At 40.1% G+C, this 17,489-nt stretch overlaps 1 protein-coding gene across 3 annotated transcripts in view; it reads right to left on the bottom strand.

The window, feature by feature from the left end:
- The window catches only part of RABGAP1L (RAB GTPase activating protein 1 like), a 230,141-nt gene that overhangs the window by 208,777 nt on the left and 3,875 nt on the right, over positions 1–17,489 (bottom strand). Inside the window, exon 1 of one of the 3 annotated variants that reach the window (XM_065649002.1) lies at positions 15,921–16,098. The exons of the other annotated variants lie outside the window; for them this stretch is intronic. The gene's annotated coding sequence lies outside the window, so the exon portion shown is untranslated. Of the gene's footprint in view, positions 1–15,920; positions 16,099–17,489 lie in introns of those variants that run through there. 3 annotated transcript variants of the gene reach the window in all.

Here is a 17,489-nt window from a genome sequence, read left to right as displayed (position 1 = left end):
AGCCTATACATTATAAGTTCATCGAAAAATGCAGAACCAAATCCACTCCTAGCACTTCAGAATGAGGACAGCTGCTGTAGGTATCCACCAAATAAAGACAGTATCACCTACGCTAATTCAGAATGTCTTCCCTGATTCCTTAAGGGAAGAGCTAGAATGAAGAAGACTGTATATTGGACCTTTCATATTTTAAATGGATCTACGTTTTTACACTTTCTGTGTTAAAAAAGAGAAAATGTATTTTCAGATAGACTATAAATAGCACGCACTTCCAGACAGGGTCTATTTCCATTTCATTTTCCTGAAAAGCATTCCTCTGGCTGAGTGCTGGGATTTACCGTGCCCAAGGCTCAGATGTCGGCAGAGTCGCATACACCACAGGGTGTTCAGCATCCCATTGCCTTTCACAGCAGTGCCAAGGTGCAGAACTGCGCCACGCTCGCTGTGCCGCTCATAGTGCCAAAACACCGAGGGATCAAGAATATAATGCAAATTTAGTTCTAGCTATAGGAAGCCACAAATACAGCACTTAAAAAGAAGACATGCGTGTTCTCCACCATTCTGAACAGGCACGACTTAACACACTAGTCACATGACAGTTTAGCAACTTTGGACCAAAAAACAAGTGTGGGAACTAGACTACTTTCAATACAAAAATATTTTGTATCACTTTAGAAACTACAGTCAACATGCTTTTGCTCTTTCAAGGACTTGGTTTGTCATAACCATTTATATGTGCAACTCCACAAAATTATTTTCCCCCTCCTCTTTTTGTGCTTACTGGTGGGAGAATAACACAGGCACTCCAATATAAGATGGTCTACTATATTAATTATCAAAAGGCAAATGCAAGCTGCTAACATTAGCATATCACCAGTTCTTCTTTCTGCAGCAAAGAAAGAACTGGCAGGCACACTGTGAACTAGGAAATTTTTTCGTAGCAATATTGTTGTAATAAAGCCAGGGAAAATTTAACATTTGTAAAGCCAAAAAAAACCTAGTGATAATGCAAGTAGAGAAGCATACTGATGTACAAAACATTTGTTCTTGCCCTATGTGGACAAAGGCAGCTTAAGAGAATTCCTACTTCCTAAATTTTAATCTGAAAGACAAAGGAAATATTAGAAACATGAGATGACTTCAAGGAGCTTCTCATTCAGATCACACACTGAAATGCATACCATACACACTTTTGCAATTACATCTGAGTTGCAAGGCCTTTTATATCCTTAAGCTTGGAGTACCAAGCTTGTCTTACAACCAGCTTAAACCACCACATCTACTGCAGACACACACCTTCTTCCATGCATGACTATGTTAACTGAATAAATTACTCCAGAACCCCTAATTGCAGCCTTTCATTACAGCCCTGCCATTCCAACCTGCCATCAGCATTATTCACCTGAATGCCCTCCATCCTACTGCAGCCAAAACAAAGCCACATCAGTTTCAGTTTAGTAGTCAAACACAACACAAACAGGTCGGACACGCAGGGAGCGAGTGCCTCAGCCAGAAGAATGCAGCTCTACACTCTTCGCTCACACAAATACAGTTACAAGTCTACAAACTACTCAGGTCTTCTGCTAAGACAGCCTTTGATGTCCATGCCGGAGAACTCGCCGTACGACAAATTAATAGCAGTGCTGTAGATCATTCACGGAAACCGTGTGCACTAAAAATGAAAATATCAGTGTAAAGACTGCTCCTTTCCTCCCCCATTCTAGTCACATGCTATTCAGAAAGCAAAAGCTTTGTACACAATATTTTATGATCAGTCTTTGATCAAAAACAGTTTTAATGCAAGAGACAAAGTACCAAAACTCACGATCACGTCATTTTTCAAATTAAACAACTTGAGTAAAGTTCATGTCAGAGTTTAAGAATATAACTATCAGACTCATGAAGATTATGGAGATTTATACCATCTTAAGCAGTAAGCTACTTAAGGGGAAGAAGTTTCTACTTTTACGTTAAAAAGGCACATCATCTAATACTTCAGGTAAGCACTTCTGAGGAAAAGCAGTAAAAAGAATAAAAATCTCTCTGAAATACATCATGCATTAAGGTTATTTGGGGAAGCGAAAGAGCAGAACATCTGAAAAGGGTTTTTTATGCTTCAGTAACAAGAAGAGACACGTGCACTCTGGACTTTCCAGTCACCTCCAGCCAGGAGATGGATCTGTCACTTCCCTTTTGTCATTAGCTTCAGACCCATTGAGGACTTACTCCTTTTTTACTCATTATTGTGTTATACACTTGAATGCCCATTTTTCCCATGAAAGATAAAGAATAAATGACAGTGTCACCTATTAGACACACATAAAATCTGAGAATAGACCATTACTACTAAGCTCATAAATAACTCATTTTTTTATCATCCTTTCCAACAAAAAGTAAAAGTTAAGAATGTAAGAACTTATTCTTGATTGCATTATGCACAACATGCAGACAGATGTACAGTCTACAATCCTGTTAGGTTTATTCCCTGAAGTTAGCAGCAGACAATCCTGGAGCTGAACACTGCCTCAGAATACTGATGAAAGAGGTTCAGCATTTGCCTTATCATTTTAAAGTTCCTGGGAGGGCAGTGACCAGCAGAGAGGGGCTGACAGGGACAGGAAAGCCAGCAAACATACTGCACCTCAGCTACTTTTGCATGAAGTCCAGCTGCTTAGTTCAAGCTGCTTGTGCAGTTTAGCTCCAAATGAACAAATGTGGCCAAGGTGTGAAAACACCTCCTGTTCTGCCAACGCTGCTCCAAGGATTGAAACCTCAGACCAGATGGTAACTTCCCAAACCACCAGAGCCAGGAGTCAGGACAGCCCTTCCAACAACACCTTCAGAAAGGCGACAACAAACTGCGCTTTGAAAGTTCTCTTCACAGGAACAAACACTGGGAAGTATGAGCTACTACCGCAAGGAAGTAATTTCTACAAAAGAAGTATCTTGAACAGTCACGCTCTTTCCTATAGAGAAGATAATTTCTCCTCCACACTTTGATGAACAATACCACACAGGAAAAAATTTCAGAAACCCAGCAACGAATACAGAGGAAGATTTTTTTCTAAACTCAGCTAAATAAACCTTACTATAATAAAAGGACTAAAATTCTTTAAAGTAACAATTTCAGAAAACAGTTTCTGGCAAAGGATTTTGGAGATACAAAGTAATTAATCAGACTTACCTAGTTTTAAAAGGGAGGAGGTGGGTGGATCTTGCTCCAAAAAAAATCTTAAGCTGCAGGTGTACTACAACGACTAAAGAAAAGCCGTTGCTTTTCTCTGTGTGCTTTATTGTGTAGTTTTAGTCAAGTCACTTAATCTCTTTGCTGTACTTCACTTCCTAGTGTTTTGCTTATACAAGCTCCTGGATAAAACCTAATCAAGACATACTACTTGGAATAGAGATGAATCCAGGTGGATTCAGCACTGAAGCAGAACAAGGGACACAGGACAGAAATGCTGCTAATGCTTTCCGTCCCTAACTCTTCCATGTATTTTGTATTGAATCCAGACATGCAAAACCACATCCCGTACAGAAACACAAATATCCAGGTAGCGACGGATGTCCATGGGATTGCTGGGCAGAGTGGCTCAGGACAGGGCACTGCTGGCAACACAGTCACTGCCACAGGAGAAGAATCAAAGGCAGAGCTACTGACTGTCCAGAAAGGAGCTGTTTTGCAGACCTGATCAGATTCAAAAACTTCCTCATCAAACTGGTCCCCAAATGTAAATACCACTTTTTACATGAAGCAGTCTTCTGAAGCAGTTAGCAGACATTTTTGGATTTACTTCCAGTTTATGTTCAACAAATAGTTCAAATTTACTGCGCAAGTTTGCCGTTGGTTCAGGAAAAAAAAAAGTTTCAGCATTATAACCAACAAAAAACAAAAAAACCAAAAACATAGAGCTATGACAAGACAACAAGCAAGATAAATGTTGAACTGTCTATCTTCGGTAAGCAACAAGAGACCTGTTTTAAAAGGAAGCTTCTTGCCTTCTTGAAAGAAGGTAATCAAGAGCAGGCTAGTTAATACTTTCACCAGAGAAACAAAATCGGGTCCTGAATTAAATACAGGCTTTCAAAGCCATACACTTTGCCTGATGATCTCAAACCTCAAATAAATACTGGTAAATAAGTTCTACCTATTTTCAGTATTAAGGTTCCTCAAGAGAATCTCTGGGACCTTCCTGAAGAGGAAGGTCCAATGCAGCTACACAGAGACTCAGCTTCTGCTAACAGATGTGTGAAGTACAAATGTGCACTGAAAAGCGTGGTTTATTCCCTTTTTGGAGCCACACAATACAACGCGTGACAGCAAAAAGAGCATTAAGCTAATTGAACTTCAAATCACGACTCAGATTTCTAGCTTCCTGAAGTGATGTGGTTACAGCCTAACTTGCCGCTTAGGGAACTGCAAACTGGGCAGACACTGACACTTAGACACACACAAACAACTGAGTGTCTTGACCACAGCATCTTACTTTTAAGACGTGTCAAAGCTATGTGTTACCATAGCTCTCGCCCCACGAGCTTGCTAACTTTAACGAGGCACATAGAGCTCCCACCCCTGCATGCTTGCTAACATTAATGAGAGGCAGATCTTCCCCAGGAAGCTAACAAATGCTTCAAGTACACAAAGCTTTTACCTTTTCAATGCTTTTTCACTGAAAGACTAAACCACCGAATAAAATTCCTTATTATATTGTACATTGAAGCAGCACAGATAACCACCTTCTCCAAAACCTTTTTCTCTACTGATTGAGCGGACACATATGCAGAAGAAAATCCTAGGTGTCATAAACCAGATTTGTTTAAATCTCACTGACAACAGCACCACTATAATTTTATCCTTAATCTCAAATTCTCTTTGTGTAATCTTTACTTAGGAAGCTAAGTCTTTATGTTTGTACTAACTACTGTTTTATTACCCACAAATTGTTTCCCAGTGTCTTATCTCAGGCAATGAAAGGTTATGTAAAGCACATACAGGAAAAACAAACTAGCATTTACTTGGCTCACTGTTTCCCAGGATTAAAACCAACCTAATACAGAGAGATGACTGCTGTATCACTACATTTTAAAATATATATATGTATATAAAAATTATTTGAAGTGAAAAACAAACAAAAAACAACAAACGAACAAACAGAAAAACCACACAAACACACACAAAAACAAACCAAATCCCTCACAACTAGAAAGTAACCACATGGCTTATTTTGGCAACACCGTCTCCTCTGTGAAAGCAAACATCTCCTATGTAGGCAACAGCAAATAATTAGTCTGTTCATGGACAGCAAACTGTTTTTAATCGTTGTACTGGGTGCCTAGACACAGAGGTTTTGCAGACTGTTTTTACACGTCAATCTTACAGGCAAAGAATAACAATTTAAGGAAAACATCTGCTCTCCTTCAAAAACATACTACAACCATATCTTCTCAAATTCTAACCAGCACTTTTTCAACACATCACATTATGAACACCCAGACATTTATTCTAAAGGAAATGCCTTTCCTGACTTGAATCTCTGGACTACACATACGTCACCGAGCCACTTAAACATTACAAAGATGTGTAGGTTGGGGTCGCTCGGGGAAAAATAGTGGTTTTATTTGATTTAACTTTAAGATCATCAGGATGAAGAACCCTTCTAGAGGCATGGTAGGCGTGTGGGTGGTACTGAACCCGAGCATGACTCAGGCAAGGAAGCAGCCGACATTTACAGCCAGAGAAGCACCATCTCTCCTCTTCAGCAGAGGTCATCAATGACAGTCAGCAAGAGGCATGAAGGAAGATGAAAACCAAATTTAAAAACAAAACAAACCCACTGATCTGAACTCCTAAAATGTACGTATTGGGTGGAAGAAGCATCAAGAACATCAGATGAAATATGGGTCCAGATAAGTGAAAGAATATCAGGTGAGCTGCTAGCTACAAAGGCAGGTGGGTGCTGCTTCTGTTTGTTTCATTTGTGGAGTTTGAGCAAATAGTCATGGAGGACAACCTACCCCTAGACAATACAGAGTTAAAAATAAGGTGGGGCATTCTTTTTAACAATTATTTAAACAATTTTTCAAGCCTAAGATTTGTCCACGTGCAGAAAGAAGTTAGTGGCATAAGAGACATCAGTTGAAGAACAGATTAGCATACACAGCTCTTGCTGACACACATTAATTTATGCTGTTTACACGTATAATCAAAGCTAGCTAACCCAAATAGTGTTTGACCAATTTAAGGAAATATATTTTATACTCTGCCAGTTAAAAGAAAAAAAATCTTTCTCCCTACCTTCTTCCAAAAAGTACGACTTAAAAATAAGTGTAAATAAGAAGGCTTCTGCTGCTCTAAAGATATTATCAGTTTACCTGTGTATCTTTTTTTAAAACAAAACTAAACAAACAACCTCAATTACATGTCGAGTTCTGGCAAACAGGTTTACTCAGTAGCCTACCAGAATTTCAAAGAACTAGCTGAAGCACAGTAGCTCATTCTGCCTCAAGGATGAAGCAAACAAGGCACATAAAGCAACCCTAGTTCACCTTCACACCGTTTCCGTGCCATCAACTAAACACTAACACATCAGCTTCTTGAACCAGTAATTAATTTTTAACTTTGGAAAATATAAAGTAGCAACAAAGAGTATCCAATTTTTCATAGCTGGAGTTTGGCAAATTGGGTTTCCTATATTTTTTCCTTATTACATGATGCTTGCAAGCAGCACTCAAACTGAAACCAAGCGCCAGCCGATCTAATGAACTGTATGGCCATTCACCCAAAAACATAATGACCTATATTCCAGAAGAAAGCAGTAGCACAAGACAATCATTTTTTAAAAAATATTATTTCATGGTTTATTCCTTAATAATAACACTAACAGTGTTGGTCTAATTTAGCCAATGTAACAGTCTCTCTCCACTAAATACACTGAATATTTCAACCAGGTATTTTCTCCACAAGCTATTATTTCCAATAAGAATTACAGGACATAAAGCAAAAGAGACCATACGGAACAGCAGTATGACTCAACACAGCAGTGATGCAGGGTGCCAACCTTTCTCCTTGCCAAAAAAGGGCCGTATAAAGTGTCACTTCTGACATCAGTTAAAACCACAAGAAATTCCAATTCATTGCCTGGCTCCCACAGGGTTCCTAAAATCCTTGTTCCCCAAAGCCAGAACTATAAGTTACAACAACTGTTATCTTGAGATTTGCAACATGCATTTTGGGAATATTAGGTTTTGTAGATTTAACTTGAAATCACAATGTTTTTTTTCTTAACCACAGAAAGCTACCTTTATAAAACCAACCACAGATGACATTGCTACATGGTTCTCAAAAACTGTTAAGCTGCAGTCAGTCCAGCACCACACTGCGGGATGGACTAAACGGTGTTTTATACTCACTCCTAATCTCATTTTCTTTAGTTATTTTCCTTTATCTTAAGCTTTTCGTTGTAGTAGTTGTCAAAGGCAATCATGAGTTGTAAATGAATAACCACACCAGACATTTTTTTGTATTATTTAGCCACAGATTTTCCAAAATCGCCAGGACTAGGAGTTTGGATTTGACAGCCATCCAGACTTCTACTGCTTTTGTATCAAAACCGTCCAGTTTCAAAAGCGCACACAAGACTTTATAAGGAAGAAAACCATTTTCTTATTAATATGAAAAAAAACCCAACCTTCTCGTTAAAAACAAATATTTCCACATACATTATGCACTTTAAATCCTTTAGGATCCCAGCTAAGAACTCGTCATTGAAAAATTAAATATTTAGATATAAAATTAAAAGATGGAGAGAGAAATTACAGTTATTTTAAAGACCAAGGTTAACTGAAAGTGAAACCTTATGAAAGTTAAGATAACTGTTGAATATTCAGAAATCTAGAAAGGTGCTGGTGACAAAGCCACACTAAATGACCCTCTTTGTAACTACGGTCTCTTAGTCCTATGCATGATGAAGTGTAGTGGTTGAATTAGCATTCTAATTTTTATTTGACCATTACACTGTTACCACCCTCTGCATGCCAGAACTAATATGATGACACTCCACATTCCTACAGCAAGTTTTTAATAAATATATCCTGCGATGCAGCTCTACTGCTAATTTCAAAGGCCTTGATAGGTTCTAGAAAATGGAGAATGGCAATTCATAAGAGACAATCAAACTGTTTCCTTAATAGAAAAATGATCTTCCACTGGTAAGAACAGGTCAGTATGTAATCAGATACACCTAGTACTAATAGACCACTCTATCCCACCTAATCACATTAGAGTAAAATATAAAAAAAGGCTTTCCTTCCTTTTCTGCTTTTTCCATTTAAAGTCTGAAGAATCAAAACAATTTGCTCATATGATAGGTAAAGAGGAGAAACACAAGGTTTACCCTCAAGATGGAGATGACTGTTACAAGTTTTCCAGCGTACCTAAACTCTTCTAGGAACTGGTATGAGATGCACACATGAAAGTTTCTGAAAGGCATATACCAACAAATGATGTATAATTTTCTTCGTTGAAACAGAACTTTCTTTTTTCTTTTAATGACAGTGTGTTCTTTGAGAAGATTTCTCTGTGTGATCGACTTCTCTAACCAATTTATTCCAAATCCATTCTGTAATTCAAGAAGAAACCACTGCTTGGAAAGGTAGTATTAAAAAAACCAGTTAATCCCTATACAAAAGCCTGTTCATTCAGTTAATAAGATATTAAGAATATTTTACAATTCTGGCAAAGTTTACTAGATCTAAAGGAAGTCCTCAAAGCTTTGTGATCAAGTATCCAAAAAATCACCCACATTTCTGTTGCATTACTTGAAGTTACCTTCAAATTTTAACGCAGGAATGGTGTGTGTACACACGTACACACGTACACATCTCATGCTGGCAGATTGCATACAATCTTGATATTCAGAAGATGCTCTGCATAGTGTTCCCTTCCAAAACATTTTTCATACCAAGCCCTGGAAAGCTTATAGAATTTCTTAAGCTCAGAATTTCCTCCACACACTGCCTGAAAAGGGAAATGGGAAATACAAAGAATACATGTGCCCTTTTAACAAGACACAATTTCTCTTCTTTTCATCCCTGACATCCACAATGATCAGAATTAACTTTTCCTCCTAAAGGATAAAATATTAAAAAAAAAAAAAAGTCGGTGTAATCGAAAGACAGGTATGATCTTTTGATGATTCTATTTTACATTCTTGTTTTAAAAATGCCTTGAAACTAACAAGTACATCTCAAAGTATTACAGAAAAGACTCATAAAATAATAAAAAGCCACCTTTAACCAATGATTGCGAGAAAGAAAGGTTTTCAATAGGTAAATTAACTTGTGGCTGCCAAACCAAGTGTTTGGTTTGGTTTTGCAGCTTTTTTTCCAGTAGCTAAATCTGGTAAGTAGACTTGCTTTAAAATATAAACTCTAAGTTAAAAACATCATGACAAAACCACTTTTTAGATCTGTCTCACGGTTAAAATATCAATGAGCTCAAAGAAAAGCAGACGATCTTTTTTTTAATTAACTTAGCCTCTTGGCCAGATCCCTATTATCTAGATCTTATGCACCTTTTTTATTAAATTGAATTACTCTCCTTTATTATATTTGGTGTAAGCTAATCTAAACCAGTCTATAAAATCACACAATAAGTTCTTGCTGGGGAAAAGGTATTTAAAATAATACAATATAGTTGCTCATATCGTAACCAAGTGTAACTGCAAGAATCTTGCACAAAGCCATGACAGAATTCTCACTAATTTTCTTGATGCAATCATCTTGTCTAACATAACCCAACGATCATGTATAAAACCAATATTTGTCTGTTGAGACAGGCTATCCAGAGTACCTTGAATGTTATGTGTTATACTATACTTCCTATTTGATAAATTCACCTGCCTGCACAAAACAATAAAACCTGCGAAGGCAAAAAGCTGTATCTGCAACCACTTTTTTTCTAAATCACTGTCTCTATCTCTCTACGTTTAAGACAGCTTCCCAAATTTGTTTTACTATCCGTTTCAACACAAGTAATACATGGTTGTCCTTAAATGCAGATATGAAAGCTTACTATCAATGTTTACATACTAAATGCTTCCACAAAATATTTTTACTTCCGGAAACAAAGAGAGGAAGTTACAGGCAACTAATGTGAAAGATAAAATTCGCAGAAATGTGAACAAGTATGAAAGGTCATGTTCTACTAAGTAGTTGTACGAGCATACCCTTTCCACAACAGCATTGCCAGCGTACTACCTTGGTCTCCGTTAAGGGAGATGTTAAGTTCTGAAGTCCCTGACCACAGTACAAGCCAGCACAACGACGAACACAGAGTTGCGAGGTCACAGCCAACAAAGGTGGGCTACCCCAGCCCACCCCAGAGCCGAAGCACTGCAATGGGTACTGGCACCACCGCAGAAAAGCCCATGGAAGATGGAATCGCTTTACAACACAAGGAATCCAAACCCAAAATATGAAGTACAAGCTAGATGAGCACACAGTCAAATTAAAGCTGAGTCTTCAACAAGCCCAACAAAGCACCCAAGCTCCATCTGCACAACATCAAAAGTCGTCTGGCTGTTCAGAAGCCTCTAGTAAAACGAGTGACACTAACTGCACATCTGCACAGTGTAAGAACACCATCTTATTACGGCTCCCCACATGAATTTTCTGGGAAACGTACAGAACAATGCAACTGCTTTTTCCATACCCTGCAGAATCACAGAGGCCAGGGAGAGAAACTGGGAGGATCTGCTGGAACAAGGATCGCTTGTGTTTGTCTTATTATACCCTTAAATTTCTCTGGCTGCTATCAAAAGCTAGATACTAAACTATACTTCCATCTGACCCCTTTATAGTCAGTCTCACTTTCTGATGTCTCAATATGATGAAAGAAGACTCAGAAAAGGGAAGCTATAAGGGTCAAAGACAAATTAGCACTCACAACAACTATGGGGAACTTCCAACTTCATGTTACTCTTTTGAGGCTTGACAAAGTATTTTCTTGGACATTTTGATTAACTCTCTCCCCTCACACTTTTTATACATCCCTATAGCAATAAGCAGGAACAATTAACATTCAAAACAAGGTAAAAATCAATTATTGACTTTTCTACTGTGCCCTTAGTCATTTTCATTCCTTACTCTTATTTCCTCAAAATCGTCAAACAGTTCTCTCCAAGAAGAATTCTCGCTAGCAGTTCCAAATTTCTTGGAACTTTATACTGCCAACACTAACCATTAACAATTAGAATCAAGTACAATGAGAATAAAAATACCTTTTTACGATAGAAGTGAACATCTATGAGCAAACACAAACTCTGTCCACATGAACAGAAAGGACTAGTATTTCCAAGGGCTCATCTCCACTGCACCACCTGATCTAAGTCCAAGTTTTACTCCCAGACCAACTGCTGGCACATACAAGAAGTTGTATTTCAACTCCATTGCTGTTTTGTACTCCAGTGCTCACAGCCACTTAAATCCAAGCTGAAAATGTTGATACTTAAAAGCTACAGGTATTTCAGTAATATCTTGAAGATGCAGGAGGTGAAGAACTGCCTGAAAAGCTGCAACTCCTCCCACCTTCTCTGCTGAGATTGCACAAGTATCCGGGCAGTCACACACGGCAAGAGACAGACAGCTTCAGTGACTGACTGACAACCAACCACCGAGAAAAAAAAGGAAGATTAGAGCATATCGTCAGCCACTTCAACACTTGAGTACACAAGCACCTATGTCAACACAATAAACGCACAGAACGCAGACAAAACCAAGCAGCTGGGACTGGTGACAGCTACTGCTTATGCAGCACTGCCGGCAAGTTACTTGTGAGAGTTTTCTTCAAAATAACAGGAAACAATGAAAGTATACAGCAGTGGAACCAAATAAAACAAAGGGTTCACAGAATGGGAAAAAAAAAATCCTTTTTCTGACACATGCATTTCAGATGGCTCAGTCTAATCCATATAATATAGTATTTGTTTCTCAATAACGTCTGAAAAAAACAAAACCAAAACCAAATAAACAGGCTCCTATGAAAAAACGTATCATTTTGCAGCATTCACGCTCTTAGTAAAGGGAAATATTCCAGCACCTTATTTAAGAGCAAACTAAAACCACCTCCAAAGTATTTTTGCAAGCTTATTTTAAAAGTTTAGCCAGTTACTGAATTTCTCCACCTACTTCTACATTAAAATTCTGGATCTTGTATTCTGTATCATCTAAATATACACATGCAAAGGCAATGCATCAGATTGGGATTATCTGCATTTTATTTTCACCCTCATTTGCCTGCAAAGGCCTGAGAACTGAAAAGGCATAGAACCTTCATCCCAAGTTAAAATTTTGGGAGGGGAATGAAGAGTTAGACAGCAAAATGAAAAAAAACCCCTAAAATACATATATTTTAAAATTGTAACATTTGTTAGAAATACAAATGTGTGTTTACAATATGTGTATTGGAACACAGCTGATGACCACAGCAAAATAATTTTATCTAATTTCAGGAAAAACACAATAACAGTTTGCATACACAATACAAGCACGAATTAGAACCATCTTACTTACTATGCTGAAATAGTTGATAACGAGACTCTGGATCTCTGTAAAGCAAAGTAATCAAGTAAAATTACCTAAATGGAAAAAAGCCTTCCTCATCTTTCACAGTAGTCTATTTAACTAAGTAGGTTTTGGAAAGCAATTTATTTATTTATGCACTATTTACAACCAGTCACACATGCACACCCACCAAACTAACTGCTTTTTCTCTTTCGGCTTCACAAAATCCCCTCTTGGAACATTTCTGATATCAAAATTAAGTAAACACCTTAAAAGTCACACAGATATTTTCTAATAATCTATAGATAGGTTTTGTTTCTTTTTAAGGTTAAGAATACAGAGAAAGGTAAAATAAATAAATTTCAAATATGTCAGGCTTTGCTTATGAACTAGGACTCTATGAAGGAAAAAAGAATCTCTTCAGCAATCCACACTACAATAACGGCTCCTTTAATAGCTGTACCAGTCTAACAGGGTAAGATTGAGGCTGGAACAAACTATCATAGGTATGAATTTCAAAAAACACAACTTATGAAAATATACTTGAAAACATCTTACTGTCCATTAAAAGGACACCTCTATGAAGCTCAGTGTTAATGCTTGAAATGTACATTTTAATTTGCACTTAGAAGGTTGAGACTAAAATTCATGGGGAGAAAGTGAGAGCTATTACAGCAAAGATGAGTACAGCAAGTGGTCAAAAGGGAAAAGAAACACCCAGTGTTGCACTTCAACACATTTTTGCATCGATATGTTGCTGCTTTTGATATTAAGATCAAAAATGCCAATATAACATATATCAGTCCATTGGTACATAAAATCGATATAATCCAATGACAAATTAATCTAGATTGTAAAGCAGAATGTGTGCAATTACTATAGCCAGCCAAGTTTGAAATAGCCTTCCAACTATAGCTGAGGTAATAACAATATACAACTGATTATTTTTAAATTAAAGCTGAATAAACTTACAGAAGTCCCTATCTAACAATGCCCAGATTACTCCTTACAATTAATGAATCAACAAAAAGTTTAGAGAGAAGAAAGAATATGCAAGGGAGAGAGCAGAAGATCGCAGCTGCTTCTGTGGGTGCACGGAAGAGAAACAGAGAGGTGGCTCTTAAAAAGCTGTACTCCATTTAATGTTGCCAAAAGTAAATAAAAAAGAAAAATAGACACCATGGCTTCACAATCAAGGCAAGACAGTACTGAGAGCAAGCTCCTACCACCCTTACTATCATTCGCTAACTTCACCACAAGTGGCATAAGCCAATCAAAAACCCAGCAGTAGTGCCTTCTTATATTAACTTACTGACCATAAAATCAAAACCCAGATAAGCACATCACTCATCACAACTTACGTGACGGTACCAGGACTGCAGTTACACACTCCTGCCTACCAACACACTTCTTCGTCCTCTGGATTGAGACAATGTCCGTACGACTGGGAAAGCAAGCTGGTTCAGGAAGTTGTTCTAACCAAAAAGTAACTCGGAGAGGGGGAAAAAAAAGAAATAAAAGTACTGCTTTTCGACCAGATTAGTTCTCTTAACTCACTTCCTAGCTGTGGAAGTCCCACTGACGACACAAGGGAAGACGCAGCCACAACACGGATTGTCTTCAAATGCCAGGGAGTACGCACCAGGAACTAGGTTTCCACAGAAAGCCACATTATGCCCTGGATCTCTTTGCAATCCCCTTGCTAACATGACCAAATCTCAGCCAGTGAATCACTTTTTAAAGGACTGAATGCTATTTTTAACCAAGCAACACATTTCACTGTAACCATATTAAAAAAAAGCACTGCAGCGTACTTCCAATAATGCTCCAATTTAGCTTCATTTCTTACAACACTGGAGTCAATTTGTGCTTCCTGTGTGTAAATATATTTTTAGTCCCTTCAAGTTTAAACTGCAAACTAATCTCTCAATTAGTATCATTAATATCATACAACCCACATAAACAAACTGTTCTATTGACTACAATCGTACTTAAAACATAGACACAGGCATAACTCGCAGAACTAATCTTACAGTCCTAATTAATCTTCATAAGATCTGGAGCACAAGTCAATGTGACGGGCACTCAGGATTTTGGCCTATATGACAGCGATTCAGAGAGCACCTTTCCTGAATTTAAAGGGGTAAGAAAATGCTGCCTGTAACATCACTAAAATCCCTCTATGGAGACAGAAAGGACAGTTACCCTCCTCCAAAGTTTTATTTGAAAAGTCACCAACGTGGTTATGAGACCACAGCCTGACGGTGAAAGAGAAAAGCGACGCTTACCCAAGCAAGCGATTCCTTATTTGCTGCTGGATTTGTTTCCACTTTAAAGAGGAGTTGACACTTTAAATCTTTTTTTCCCCTTTTACACAAAATAATGGATGCATACATGCACGCAGCTAAGAAATATGATAAGTTATGATTTATCTACAAAACAAGCAATCTTAACAACGGAGTTTTGAAAGAGTGACAGAGCAAAGTACACGGCACACTCCACAAACTCCCAGGCGAGCAGAGCTGCCCAGTCTATTGCGTTCAGAGCTCCAGACCTGCTTCAGATGGGCTCTGCAGGTTTTGAAGCACCCTATGTAAAGAAAAGCAGTTTGCGACCGGGTCACAGCTAGGGAGGGCCTGACTGTGGAAGGAGGCTTGAGAAAAAAAGGAGGGTGGGGGGGGGAAAGAGGGAAGAAAGAGAAAAGGGAAAAGGGAAAAGGAGGGGGAAAAGGGAAAAGGAGGGGGAAAAGGGAAAAAAGAAAAAAACTCCACACACACCCCCCCCAAAAAAAAAAAAAAAAGTAGATGGATCTGAGCCATGTAGACGGCAGAGATTTAGGACAGTAGTTTGCTACTCTGGGCTCTTGGGAAGTGACTTCACTTTTCCTAAGGAGGAGGAGGAGGAAGGGAGATGAACTCTTCCACAGCCCTCTCCCTCCGCTCACCAGGAAAACAACTTTATTTTTTAAATCCCCCACTGTCCCGCACCCCCCAGCGCCAGCCGCGCACGGGAACTCCCCTCGGCACGCCAACCCCACACGCAGGAGCGGCACCGGCCCCCACCAGCCACGCACCTCACGCCTCCTCCCTCCGCCGCCGCCGGGAGGGGGCCAGGGCGGGCAGCAGCCGGGGGCAGCCGGCGGCTCCGGGGGCCGCGGAGGCGGCGGCCGAGCCGGCAGGGCCCGCCGGAGAAGGAGGAATCCACCTCAGGTCACCGGGCGCTGTCACCCCGTGACACGGCCCGGCCGCTCCTCCTCAGGGAGCGACGACGCTTCCCGCCCGCAGCCCTCGCGAGAGACCCGCACCGCTCCCTCCCCTGGCCCGGCGAAGGAGGCCCGAGGCAGCGCCCGCCCCTCTCACCGCTGGCAGCCGAGCTGTCCTCCCGCCTCCGCGTCCTCCGCCACCGGGGCTCTGTGCGCAGCGGAGCGGGGCCGGCGGGAGGCCGGCCGGGAACGGCTCGGCGGGCCGCGCAGCCGCCTCAGGGCCGGGCCGGCGCCGTCCACATTCCGGCGGCGGGCGGCTGGCGGGGCGGGCGGCTGGCGGGGCGGGCGGCTGGCGGGGCGGGCGGCTGGCGGGGCGGGCGGCTGGCGGGGCGGGCGCCGCTCCCGCCCCCTGCTGGCTCCGCCGCGCCAGCGGCGCCCCCGGCAAACGGCGCTGCTGGGCCCCGCAGGAACGGTCCGGGGTTAAGGGGTTCAAGGCGCCACAGCTCCGGACGCCAACTTTAAAACAGGGGAAGCCACCTACGGATCGTGGTACTCTCAAAAAAAAAAAAAAAACAACAAAAAAACCACCAAAACGCACCAACTTCTTAAAGTTTGACTTTTGTACCCCAGTCTCGGTAGACAGTGTTTGCTTATCAATAGTGGTTTTGTATGGTTAAACAAATATTTACATGGTAAATATGTGTGGATGTTTAAATAAATACCAGCATTATGTTTAAATAATAAGATCGTCCTGTTGGTTTATTTTCTTTTTTTTTGTCTTGCGTGTGAAACAAATTACATTTAAATTAACCACATAATTTATACAGCTTGTCTCTTTCTATTTCAGATGTGGATCAGCAAAACCTTAAGGTATGTCAGTGCACAGCCTGAAATAAAACGACGTTGTTGGGTGCAGAACGAGCGGGCTGCGTCCAGCCACCCGGCGCAGCCGGATTCCTGTCAGTACGTTGTTGTCACTGGGACGATAAACCTCAACTTTGGGGAAAAGGTTGAAGCGCAATTAGTTGTAGCAGCAAAACCACGTAACCCCGATTTTGGAGGAATTTTTAATGCGCTGTCAGAGCACAGTTACTAGAAGGTGACACGTCCAAGTGTTTAGTTCTCCTGAATGCTCACTTGTATGCTGCAAGAAAAGCAGAGCAAATTCTGAATGTGCGAACGGGCAGAGAGATGATTTATTTGGTTTATCTGGCTTTTTGCATTGCTGCGCTGTAACAAACCCGTCTCAAAGCTGGCGAGGCGAGCAGACAAAGGAGAACACGTCCCATTTGTAAGCTACACCAGTCCCTCACTTTGTTTGTTACTATTACATGCCTTTCCTAGTCATCGACAGCTGGTGTAAATTAAATTATCTTCAGATAATTTTTATCAAACCCCAGGGTTCAGATAAGCCACAGAAGCATGGAGAAAGAAAAAAAATTAAGGGGGAGGAAGGGAACGATTTTACTGAGTATTACAATAGAGGAATAATAAGAAAAAAGGTTCCCTGGCATTGTACTCAGATGCTGCACGCTTGTGTAAGAATATGGGTGATAAACAGGAGGAACTGAAAGTCATTATATTGATAACCAAAATTATGAATAAATTCTCGTAACTGGTTATTGTTATGGAAAGGCAGAGTGTTCAGGAACCACGGGTAGGAGAAAAGGAACATAAGGCACAAGAGGTAGTGAAAATCTTTGGATAATGGTGGAAAGGAAAAGAG

This window comes from Caloenas nicobarica, chromosome 20 (assembly GCF_036013445.1).
Source record: "Caloenas nicobarica isolate bCalNic1 chromosome 20, bCalNic1.hap1, whole genome shotgun sequence".
NCBI lineage: Eukaryota > Metazoa > Chordata > Aves > Columbiformes > Columbidae > Caloenas > Caloenas nicobarica.
The sequence above is the reverse complement of the archived record's forward strand: the minus strand, read 5'-3'. Positions and strand labels throughout refer to the sequence as shown.